Below are 13,391 nucleotides of genomic sequence, written 5' to 3' on the forward strand. Positions count from 1 at the left end.
AGAAAAGGATCACATTTTAAAAGGGCATAGGATGTCAATCAGATCAACCAAAGGCCTGGTCACAAAGGAACATTTTTGCCTGGCGCTTAAAAGTGTATAATGATTTTTTTAAAATGTGCTTATTTTGTTTTTATACTCATTTGTTGTAACCTGCCCAAAAAACCTCATGTTTCGAGGTGACCTGTAAATGCCATAACTAAATAAACCCTGTTTTTATTTTCAGTCAGAAATTTGCTCTTGGTTTGGGAGTGGATAAAATTGCTCACTAAAATGCTTTAGCTATTTCTCTTTTCTCCAATCCATTTTGTTACCGTTGTTTCTGCTAATTTGCGAATAATTCATTAAGTCCATCCACGTGGACCCGGTGCTTCTTTCAGCACTGCTGTCCCTGAGTTAGCTCTCTCAACCTGCTGTCTGGGAAGCCTGAGACCACTGGGTGAGCGGCCATTTTGCGGCTCCATCAAGCACACTTCGCCCAGTGCCTCCTGATAATGCCAACATCTGTATTGGCTATATGCTGACATCTCTGAGAACAAAGTCAATTCAGAAAGAGGGCCTTTATTTTGGGAAAGGAAGTTTATAAAAATAAATAAATCTGAATGCTATAAACAAAACAATAAAATGCTCATTTCATCCTGACGAGACCAAACACTTGTGAAACAACTCTCATAAAATCACCCCAAAGGTGGAGGGAGGGGGGAAGTTGGTGGAACTGGGGGGTGAGGGAGTTCCAAAAAAATGGCAAGCATTTTTGCCTTGGCCTAGTTCTTAATGACATTATATTTCAGTAACAGAAAAAGCTGCCAATTAAAACATGGGATGTATGTTTAGATGAGAGAAGAGAAACTATGGAATGCTGAGGAAAACAAAGGTGTGATAAGTGTTGGCTGCAAAAGAAAAATCTCTCACCACAGCAGGTCCCGTGAATTCTATCAGCTAATGCTGTCATCTTAAAGGTTTATGAGGCAAGCTAATCCAGAATGAGTTTCTGAGGATGCTATTTTCTGACTTTTGGGGGTTATTAATAATCATTACATTTTAAGTGACAGAAAATTGAACATCCACAATTCGTTGTTAGTGCCTTTCACTTGAATTGACCTTCTCATATGTTTGGACAGTAAGTGGGAAATCTATTTATTACACAGTCAGGTTATTTTTAATTACTTTTTAGTTTTTAAAACTATAAGTAAAGCTCCTTAAAAGTTGAAAGTTTGAGTATTTTTTAAAGCACATATTAACTTGTGCTATTCTCTTCAACATATCCAACAACTGGCCCATTTATTTGTGCATTTTCATTTTGCAAAAAAAATTTGTATCCATTTCAACCACTTTTTCCAACAGAGGAACATTTTTCTCCATTATTGTATAGATCTTACAATTTACTGAAGCTATTTTGGCCTCGGTATATGCAGAGGCAGAGCAAAATTCGGCTCTGCAGATTTCTTTTTAGAAAAAAAAAGCTATTGGGCCTGAACAGTTTCAGATAGGTTCATACGCATTGCAACCAACATTATGAAAGCCTCTTTATTTTATTATTCCAGCGCATCATTTTCACACGATGTACTGTTCACGTGCAGTAAAATGGGTCACCAAAATGGCTCTGCAGATTTTCACCTGCCAAAGAGGAGGTGAATCTCCCAGATAAAAACCCCTGGTGATGGAATGGTGACAATAACCTAATCCATACGTTGAGTTTCTGCACACAATGAGCTTTAAAAAGTTGCCTCTTAAAAGAGGCAGTGGTTCAATCACTCTTGAAAAGCCAACCTTCGACTCCTTAGTTTGTGACAATGACTGCTCAGTCACGAATATTCTTCATCAGGAGGTTCATTTTATATGATGTAAGAAGCAGGCCTTTGGTGTGGTGGCATTTCCTCCCATTATTTTTGTTAGGCAGAGATGCTTATCCAAGTCCATACCTGTATTAGAAATGGAATTGCTTTTATATATGTTATATTGTTAATCCCTTTAGGATGTTTCATGGGAGTGGTTCAAAAGTGAAATGACATGAATAAATATTTTTATTTTAAAAGGTTACAGCTGCTTTATGGAACAATTTAAAGAAGTCTACACAGCAAATGGCTCAAGGTAGCAAGTCTATCAATTTCTGGTAAAAAATACAACCCATTTTTACCCCAACCTTCCCCATGTTCCCACAGAAGCTCACAAAAAAATGAAAACATGTTCAAATAAAAAACAATTGCCTGGCAAAACGGAGGGAGGCAGAACCTCCAAATGAATGAAGGCCACATTGTCAGGATTGAAACACCTTCAAATGATGGCAAGAGATGGAGATGACTTTCTGGTAGCCGGTAAATGCCTGAACATACCAATTATCTTGCTTGCTTAGGGGAAGTAGGGAAAAAAAGGCAAAATTTATTATCATAAATTAAACTAAAATGGCTTTATGGTGGTGTTACAAAATGGAGAAGGTGTTCAGTTCACTACAAGGAACAGCACAGGATGAAGTGGCTGTAGGTAAGGATGTTCTGAACAGAATGAACAGGAGAAGGAAGTGAGAGACATAAGGCACAATAATGTGATGAGGAAGGAGAAATTCCTTTAATGATTCCAGGGTGTGGTGATGACCTAAAGGTGCACAGTTGGACAAAGATGGGTTGGGGGGCTGTTTGTGAAGGCTAGTTGTTTCATGGGGTGATGGGGACTCCCCTACAATTAGAGAGAGTTGGGACAATCTAGCATTGTATCCTGTGAGAGGAATCTTTGGAGCCCTGAAAAATCTTGTTCCCTGGGTCCAGTGATGGCTGGTGCCCACTGGGACTGTTAGGGTTGAAGGCAGTCAGTGGATCGAGAACCAGTGAAAGAACTAACTCCTTATTGGTTCTAAGTAAGGCAGCAGGCAGGCAGGTAGGGACTGGCTGATGGCAGACTGAGGTTGGTGGGTGAGTGCCCCATTCATCCTCATGGATCATCCTGCACTCAAGCTTTCATTGAAGGTAAGCAAAGCTTTCACAGACAGCTCCTGAGGCAGGACTGATTCCCTCGAATTTCTAGGTTCCCCCATAATAGAAATGAGTTGCTTTTTGGTAACGTTGGCTTGTGCTTCCAGCAAAACTTATGACTAGTCTGGGAGGATGATAAATATAATTTAGAGACAGGGCAATTGGGGAAGGAAGCAAGGATGGGAGTCTAGCTAAAGTTGGAGGTGTCCAGCTCCCATGGAGATCAACAAGGTTGGAGCATCTTCAAAAAATTGAGTGTAGAGCTGTCTAGTGAGTGTCTGATCCACAGGACTAGGCTGAAGTGTGGAACAGCCTGAGTGGGGAAGATTGTGGACTGAGAGATTCCCAGTGAGAGGAAAGGGACTTCCAGACTGAAATCTTGACATGCAATGGAATTTCCTCTGCCCCTCCTCCCTCGCATGCAATTGCATCATCCCCACAATCTGCTATGGGGGTTCCCCCAGTCATCCAGAGCAGATTTTGGAGGGCACATGCAGAAGCAGAGGGAGGCAAAATTATATTGTATGAGCAGAAGTTGCTGCGCTCACACAATGGCTGTGGTGGATTCAATCCTAGGTGCACATTGGCAGACTGACTCCTCACAAGTACACAAGGCACTACTATTGGGCTACAGCTCTGCCCATATCACTTGTAAGTGGGCCAGTTTCTGTGGCCAGTTTTTATGAAAAATAATACTAATCATCTAGCCCACTTGAAGACAATAGTAGCACCTAAGAATACAAAAACAGGTCATTTTTTTCTACAGAAAAAAACAAAACACAGCACTGGAAGATCTAAACATATAAGTTGTGTTAAAGTCTTTACAGTAAGATAACACTGTTGTGTAGAAATGTTATCAACGTTACTAGGAATTTTGCTCTAGGATATTGATCATGCTTGCACTATTGTACAAAAATACACCAGATCTTCCCCCATCGTCTCCCCCCCCCCCCACCACTAAAGAGGTTATTAAACATATTTAAGATACTCATGAACTGTTTTGGCAGATACTTATCGATGCATTTTAAACCTTTTGTTAGCTATAGTCTTCAGTCATTTTAGTACATTGAGAAGTAATCTTCAAGTCTGCCAGTCCCATTTTTGCATTACAAATCATTTGTAGTTTTATAACTGTCATTTCCAAGGACATCTGGAAAAGATGGATTTATGAAAGGTTACTGTGCATTCTAAGGAGGCCGGGAATTAGCATGACTTTGTAAAGGTTCTTGTAAATTGAGCAGCAGCTATAACTGGCAATAAGCTGTTTTCTGCTCTAGTCAAGTATCTTTATTTAAATATTAAGGGAGAGGTATGACCCCTGCCCTCAAAGATCACTGTGATACAGCAATAGTGCAATCTATTAACTGTCAATGAAGTACTATGGCCCCGGATCTCTCAAGATACCTATTTGTGGACACTGCTATAATAATCCTTCCATTAGGCATCCCCACGGCAAATAACCTTGGCTTTAACAGAGTCAGTTTAAAATTCCTTGGAGTAAAATTAAGCGAATATCTGGGTTTTGTCAGTTTAGGATGGACTGCCCGTATTAGCGTTGTTCTGTAAATTATAAGTAGCTGCCATTTTAACAGAAGCATTTCAGACATGCCCATAGGTAAATACGAAATGCAGAGGGGCTAAAAAGCCAATGTGTTGCTTTGTGTCATTTAACCACATTTAATTATTTGCTTCCTTCTGTATATATTTCATCGCTTTTCTTGAAGGAAAACTTGGGGTCGCTAAGAATTAAACCTTGGAAATAATAATAAAAAAAAGATAGAAAAGAATAATCCCCCACTGATACACAGATAATATTATAAAAGCAGTTGTTTTTTAAAAAGTTACCTAAATAGTTCACTCGCAATTAGATAGGCAGTGTTGAAAAGCAGAGGAGCATTCTAGTTTTGCTGCGTTTTGAGTAAATTATTTTAAAAGCAGATATAAAGACAGAAAGAGATTTGGAACTGTATGATGTCTCCTCAGTGATATTAGTCAAGTTCTGTTCTGCTATTTTCCCAGTTTGCCGCAGTTTAGCTTTTAGAGTAAGGGCCCCTCTAGACTTTTTTTTATTATCCATTCATCATGATTTGTGCTTATGATGCAATCAGGTTATTTATACGTGACCTTTCAATACCATTTGTGCCTGCAATCATTTTGAGGCAGTTCTAGTGCTTCAACTGCAATTGGTTCATGTCCAGCAGTTTACTGCTAAAACATTGTAACTTTTCAATACTGCAAACATTCCCATTCTTTCCCTTTTCTTTTTCCTCCTCGTTTTAAGGCACTATTGTGGAAGAGCAGCTTGGCAATGTGTTAAAATGCTTGCGGCATAGCTGCTCCCACATACTTCCTGTTGGTGCCAGATATTGGCATTCCTATGGGTTTTTGTATGTGGAAAACGAAACCCTGGGGAAGCAACTCAAAGCAACAGGTAAAGTGAACTGACATGTGGATGATCCAGAATAAATCCACTTCAAATGCACTATTAATGCATTGATAATATGTTGCTGCACACACATGCAATGAGACAGTAGCCTGTAAATCAGGGTAAAGGTAAAGGGATCCCTGACTGTTGGGTCCAGTTGCGGACAACTCTAGGGTTGCGGCGCTCATCTCGCTTTATTGGCCGAGGGAGCCAGCGTACAGCTTCCGGGTCATGTGGCCAGCATGACTAAGCTTCATCTGGCAAACCAGAGCTGCGCACGGAAACGCCGTTTACCTTCCCGCCAGAGCGGTACCTATTTATCTGCTTGCACTTTTGATTTGCTTTTGAACTGCTAGGTTGACAGAAGCAGGGACAGAGCAACAGGAGCTCACCCCGTTGCGGAGATTCTAACCGCCAACCTTCTGATCAGCAAGCCCTAGGCTCTGTGGTTTAGACCACAGAGCTACCCGCATACCTGTAAATCAGGTTACAGTCCCGCAATGAGACCAAGCTAAAGGGACAACGCCCCCCCTCAGCTTCCAAAACTTACAGTATATCTGCTCGCTGTCAGTTTGCATTTCTTGGTGCATAAAGTATTGATCTGATGTGAAGATATCTTTCCTGTTCTGGTTGATTCAGGAGGGTTCTGGAAGCTTCTCTGTGTGAAAGAAACAAGCAGAAGGTTCATGATATTTGGGTTATTTCTTCAGAGAAGCTGAGTACAGCTGGCTTAAACTGGTTCTGTTATCTCTTTCAGTCAAGTTCATGCTGACTATAAAAGCAGGGCCACTTTCTCTATCTCTTTTCCTTCTGGTGTGGTGTTCTGTATATAGTGTTATTATAAATTATTGTAAGTTTAAGTTAAGTCTGGTGCAATTGGATTTCTTATGGACAGTGCCAATCCTGAATGTATTGGATTTGTGACCATTATGCTCATTTGCCTTCAGTAGCAGTAAAGCTCTGCTGGATGAAATACAATCACCTCTGGTCTATTTTTTGGAATCGTGCAACGTGTTTAAGTTTTTACTCTGCTAACTATACATTGGAATCTGCTCTGGATCAATATTGAGTAGAATTCAATGGCACTCACATGATCCTGCACCCAAGACCTGTCATATAAAAACTCTCCTCCCTGCAAGAGAGGGGAGTGGTTGTGGCTGGGAGCCGGACTCCGCCTCAAGCAGGGGGCATTTGCTCCCTGCCTCCCACTCACCTGGCTGGCGCCCACGCCCTCGGCCAGGCACCCAACCAGGTGCCTTCAAGGGGGCGTGTACAGCAGCCTGAATTGCTGTGGCGCCAGCCTCCAGCCCTCACTTTTTGTCGTCCCGTCGCGAGTCACCCACCCTCCACTCCCTTAGAGCAGGGTTTCCAGTTTTCTTTTGGCCTTGCTATGGACCTTAGGTTGGTCGCCCTGGTTGTCCAGGGGGCCTGGTAGGAATTTTTCCATTTGGCATTAGACTTTTTGGTTTTTTCGCCTACCGTACTTTTCGGACCATAACACGCAGTTTTCCCTCCCTAAAAGATAAAGGGAAATGTGTGTGCGTGTTATGGAGCGAATGCAGGCGGGAGGAGCCGCTCTTGCTGCCTTTTCGGCAGCCTCTCCTCTCCTCCTCCGTCGCTGGGAGGGAAGCCGGCACAGCTGAGCACAGCCTGTCTGCCTGCTTGCTGGCTTGTCTACTCTATGGCTTTTCGGCAGCCTCTCCTCTCCTCCTCCGTCGCTGGGAGGGAAGCCGGCACAGCTGAGCACAGCCTGTCTGCCTGCTTGCTGGCTTGTCTACTCTATGGCTTTTCGGCAGCCTCTCCTCTCCTCCTCCGTCGCTGGGAGGGAAGCCGGCAACAGCTGAGCGCATTCAGATTCTCAGTGTCTGCCTGCTCTATGGTTCTCCCTTACACACATGTAAGCGGCTCTGCTTTCTTTACAATGAGCTGGAAGGAGGGACAAAGAGGGCATCCCCTTCCGTCCATCCCCCAGCACCTCACCGGTAAATTCAAACAAAGCGGCTTACAAGGCTCGTGTCCCTGTGTCTCCTCCTCCTCTTTTTGCTCCCGTTCGAGGCAAGGCAGCTGCACAAATGTGAGTTCCCCCTCTCTCTTCCTTCCCTCCCTCCCTTCCTCTTCCAACTTAAAACAATATTGGGGGGCAGCCAGGTAAGCCCCACCTCACATACCACAATGGGGGGTGGGGGATGACTCCCTCAAATATTTAATGGGGTGAAAACATAATGGCACTTGGTGAAGGAGGAAATCGTTGCACAGTCATTCAAAAAATGTGGCATTAGCAATGGTTTGGATGCAAAAGAAGATGAGATTTTATATGAAGATGGCGAAGAAAGTGATGCCAGTGATTGTGAGCAGCTGAACTTCATAGATTCTGACTCTAGCACTGATGAGTTCTTGGGGTTCACAGAAGACTAGAAGAGTACTCGAACCTAAAATTCTCTCTTCATTTGTTAATGACAGTGATGATGGTTCTTAATGCCACTGTTGACTGCTGTTCACTTTACATGGTTGTAATATGATTCTGATATACCGGTTGTTTATTAAATAGTTTAGTACAACATTTGATTCAGAATATTTTTTTTCCTGTTTTCCTCCTCTAAAAACTATGTGCGTGTTATGGTCAGGTGCGTGTTATAGAGCGAAAAATACGGTACCTCGTAGCAATCGTCACAACTTTTGTGGTATTGGTGGGTAGGTTAGGCATTGGAATAAATGTGTTGTGGTGTCGAAGGGCTAGGTGTGGCCATCGCCTGCGCCTTCAGTTTTTGGGTATTCCGTTAAAGGAATCCGGTGGTCGTGTATTCTGTCCGATGCCTGCTTGGCGGGAGGCCATGGCACGACCTACTGGTGAATAAACCCCCTTTGTTTTTTAGACTCACCCCTCTCCGAGTGGGTGGAGTCAGCTGACGTAATCCAATGCCTAAGCCAATACCTTTTCACTTGCTGTAATCAATAAAGTTGTGGCCTTTTCTTGCCCATTAACCTTATATCACGTGTCCTTGTGTTTCATTCCACTGCGCGGGGTTCGGGTCCTTGAACCACAAATGTATACTACTTGCTAGTGAACAACAGCCGGAGATAGATTCCCAAAGGCATCCACTTGACCGCTGTGGCAAACTGGATCATGGGGTAGATAGGCTTTTGGCCTGATCCAGCAAATCATTTTACTTGCTCAAATTAAATAACCCAAATTTCTGAAATATCATTTTTTCACTCACTTTCCCCCCACTTTTTCCAGTGTCTCCTCCTCATTCATCACTGAAGTTGGGTTGTTTCAAGCAAACCATAGTGCACATTAAGCACCGTTGGATACATTCAGATGACATGGCAAAAGTGGAAGCGTGTGCTTCTGATCTTCTCCAAATAGCCACACTGGAGGAAGATGGGGGAGCACATGAGCCCAACATAGCTTAGGGTTTCTTCCTAGTTGTGATAAGCCATGGTTTGTAATGCAGACCTGAATTGGCATCGCACAAATCACATCTAGACGGTGTTTCACATACGGAAGTCTGCTTCTACCAGCAGATCCCCATTGGTTTGTGCATGCTAACTATAAAGATTTTTAGGCAGAGACTGCTAATTTCCCTAAATATTATGTTTAATTTTTGTCTATTTTTAAAGGGAGCCTCATGTGCCTAAATCAAGGACACCATGGAGCACGAGGGCTTTTTAGAGATCTCACCAGAAATCAGGGCTGCAGAGGGTGGTGCAGTCTTGGGTGCAGGCAGAAGGAAGTGATGCAGTGATGGTGCCACAGGGATAGGTGCTTCAGAGGTGGAGGCAGTGGTATGGGCAGTGCGGCAGAGCAGAACAGGACTTTCTGTTCCTCGCCAACCCTGGATGAGGCTTAACATTGGCTTTTGCTTAAAAATGATCGTCCATTATCACTTTATGATACAATCCAGCATGTGGATTTCTGCTACCCTACTGAATCATAATTTTGTGGTGCCATATTTAAAAAATAAATCAAAATGGCCCAGGGACTTAGCCGCTCTGCACATCACATTTTTAAAGTGAAGCAAATTATATAACTGCAGTTCTCTAGCAAACGTTTGTAATCATTGAGAGACTGTAGTTGTATATGCATTTACCTCAGATTAAGCCCTATGCAGCAGAATGGGGTTTACCTCTGAGGAAACATGCATGGGGTTGAATGGTAGGTGTCAGTTAATAGGTATAATGGTGCTCAGTATGCCTGGCATTAAAATACAGTGGTACCTTGGGTTACAAACAACCCGGGTTACAAACACTTTGGGTTACAGACTCCGCTAACCCAGAAGTAGTACCTCAGGTTAAGAACTTTACCTTAGGATGAGAACAGAAATCATGCGGCGGCAGTGGGAGGCCACATTAGCTCAAGTGGTACCTTAGGTTAAGAATGGTTTCAGGTTAAGAACAGACCTCCAGAATGAATTAAGTTCGTAACCAGAGGTACCACTGTACCTGGTATATATCCAAGGCTGAACCATTTCGAATGCCAATTTATGGACATAGTATCTAGCAAGGGCATGAAGAGGATACCAAGCTCCTAACATTCTGATGCTGTAAGTGTTAAACTGGTATTCTTAGATTATATGAATATAGTAATATAGTATTTTAGAGCTTTGTTCTGATGGTCAGCAAAAGCCTTCCAAATGTGGAAATATATGTTAATGACAGATATATCGGCAAACAGGGGAGGGATGCTAAGTCTTCCAGGAACTTTTATGAATGGCATTTTTGAGACTATGATTCAGTAGACATTGTTCCATATGGCCCGTTTCAGTGCTGACACATTTAGGACCATGGCAAGAGACAAATAGACATATGAAGTTGCAAAAACACACGTTTCATTTTCTGAAAAACAAATGCCTGGAAATGCAGTGAATGTGTTTGCTCCACGTCCACTGATTTCACTTAGAATGAATGCCGAGGGGGTCACATGTGTCATCTCAAGTGTTAACAGCAGCTATGGGGCAGGAGATTCCAACCAGGAGCAAAGGGCCCCAGAAGGCATTCACCGTTTCCGCTCCTGCTCTGGTTCTGATGAAACATTCTCCTCTTTTGGTGGCTATTGCCACCAGAGCAAAGACACTTATGGAAGTGTGCCCTCCAGGACTGATAGCTTCCATGGGTCCATATGCATGCACAATTTTTGTTGGGACTATAGCTGTCCTTCCCATGCACTGTGGTTCCAACACGCTGTGGACTCAGATGACACCCTCCACCGATGTTATTAATACTGGGGGGGGGGCAACGACAATTATTGTATTTCATGTAATTCACTTAGCAACACATCTACTTTGGTCCTAGGACTGTACGTACATTCCAGTGGTGTACAACAAGAATAATGGTGTGAGGAGATGCAAGAGCAGTGGCATACCAGACAATCTGAAGAGCTTCTCATTCTGCTCCAAGAGAGAGTGAGATGTCCCTGAAAGTGTGGCAAGGCCACACTCTGGAGAAAAGGGAGATGCACAATCGCCAGTAAGATAGACATGCTAATAGCTACCATTTCTGAGACCAATCCCAGGGAGGAGGCGCTTAGAATAAAAGGAGCAGAGATGTGGAAGAGATGCCAGTGAGGTAGAAGTTCTCAGGTGGGCAAGCATAAATATGGTGGGTAGTGAAGACGGAAGTGAAGATGGAAGGGTTGGACAGGGGGGATGGAAGGGTTGGACAGTGAAGATGGAAGGGTTGGACAGGGGGGCAAGGCCAAGGGGAATGAACAAGCACTTCCCCAAAGGAGCCGTAAAAGGTGAGAGAGGTGAAAGGAAGGACTGAGGGGTGAGAGAAACTACCTGAGCAGGAAAGCTGGTTTCACCAGAGTCACAGCACACAGATCTATGTGCAATGTTGGGTATTTACCATAAAGCTGTGTCATAGAAGGGATCCCATGATGATAAGCGCTCTAATGTCAGTCTGAGTGCTAGGCCTACCAGGAGTCAATGAAGGTAAAGGACTTCTTGGCGTTCCAAGGATCCTTGGGATGTGGGGAGGAAGGTTTGGAGAAGTTCACAGAGGCTGCACGTGAGATTGTGATCACAAGCTCTGCTTCCCCGTTTGCACTCTCAGACCAACTTGTGAAAGGACCTCCACACTCACAAATGGAATGTGTATAGACTCTTTCTGCATGATCAGGGACAGCATTTTTTGCACAAACCAAGCCTAAGCACCTACAGTGTGTACACAAATAACTCTTTCACCATGGGTTCATGAAAACAAGGGACACAACCTCAGTCCCTTGGCCACTTGTTGATTGCTCCACAGTGTCACACATGCATATTCTTCTGTCTTCACCCTTGGAATGACTTCCCCCTAAGAAAATGTGTTTGTTTAGTTAAAAGCATGCCTATACCACTTAATATTTCAAAAATCTTACCAGCACAGACGCTAGATTAGCAATGATCTGAGGACCCTGAGAGAGGTCCCTGCTGAGGCATAAGTATTTATGTGTGTTGCAATGTAAAATTTATAGAATGGGTGACTGTGCTACCCTATATAGGGTCTGTCACCCTACTCTCACTGGGTCCAATTTCTTGGGTTTCTGGAGCTTCTAACCCCTGTCCCCAGGCTACATAAACTGAAAGGAGGGAAGCAGATGTTGCTATTATCCTGCCCCCCGGTCCTTGTTCTTTTTATCCCTTGTTCTGGACAGGTGTGCTGTATGTTTATAAAGGTTTGCAGTGGGTGCCAAGAATAACATCGCAGGACATTCTGCATTTGAATTAATAATGTCAGCTGAGTAAAATATTCCCCTTAAATTTCAGACATAAATTAATATCTTCATATTATCTTAATAATGACACACCAGTGTCACATATGACCTCAATAAGAACAATTGTCATTTTTAATGAAATCTGGAAGAAAAAGCTAGTTCTTGTACAATATGAGAAATGTTCCTATCTCCTACAGTATATGCCCTCCCCATGAATCTATAATGCTCACCATACAATTGTTTTTCAGCACTTTCTCTCACTCTAACATAGCCTCTTATTCAATTATAATGCCCGAATGAGTCACATGCAATATTTCCAGTCCACTTTTCCTGGCTCATGAAACTTTTTAACGAAATGTTAGCATTTGCAGACACCAGATGTTTTGACATAAGGAGAAGCAATATGCAAATTTTAATCCATGCTAGGAACAATAGCCTGCAGGCACCATTTTTTTATTACATGAATCATATACTTAACCACAATGTGGTGGATTATATCAGAATCATTGCCATCCTGAGCATTCTACACTTGTCTTGTAGTTGCCAATTAATGAAAGTGATATATATTTAAGTTGATGGGTATCAGTGATTTAACCGAGACCACTTGGCACTTAACTACCAGAGCATCCCTGATTAAATTTGTGGTCCTGACACTGATTAGTATCAAAACTTCACAGGTGTGTCTCTAATCGGCATTGTCTGTCAATACACAAGATGCTGACATCAAATTTGATTGTAAGCGCTTTTGTAATATCACTGTCTCTAATCAGGTAGGCAGCATGCAATGTTTTCTTAATTTGAATATTGTGATTCAATTTCTCCATGCTGTATATAACCTTTAACAGCTCCCTTCTACCAGGTGCTGAGCATTCTTTGGATTAAAATGCACTAAGCCCGTTGCAGATTCAGATCCCTAGCGTGTTACCACACACAAGAGTCACATTTCCTTTTCTAGTTCATCAAATTCAAAATTAAGTGCAAGAGTGCTAATTAGCCTCCACTGTTTGCAACACAATAATTAAAAGAGTTATAATTAAACAATTCCAAAGCAAATAAGTCTGATGTATGACTAATGGTCTCTAAAATAATAAAAAACCACTGTGTTTTAAAATGTGCACCACCGAGACTACAAAACTTTGTTAAATTGTATTCATATTTAATCACAGTGCGCCATTCTATGATATACATAAGCTAGCACATGCATTCCAAGAATGGAAGTACTCTTAGTACCGGGAGTTTTAAACGTTAACAAGCAAATCCTTACTAAAGTTCATTAAACATGGGTATCTTCCAAGTGTCAAAATGT

Source organism: Podarcis erhardii, assembly GCF_964252035.2.
Source record: "Podarcis erhardii genome assembly, chromosome: 10".
Classification (NCBI taxonomy): Eukaryota; Metazoa; Chordata; class Lepidosauria; order Squamata; family Lacertidae; genus Podarcis; species Podarcis erhardii.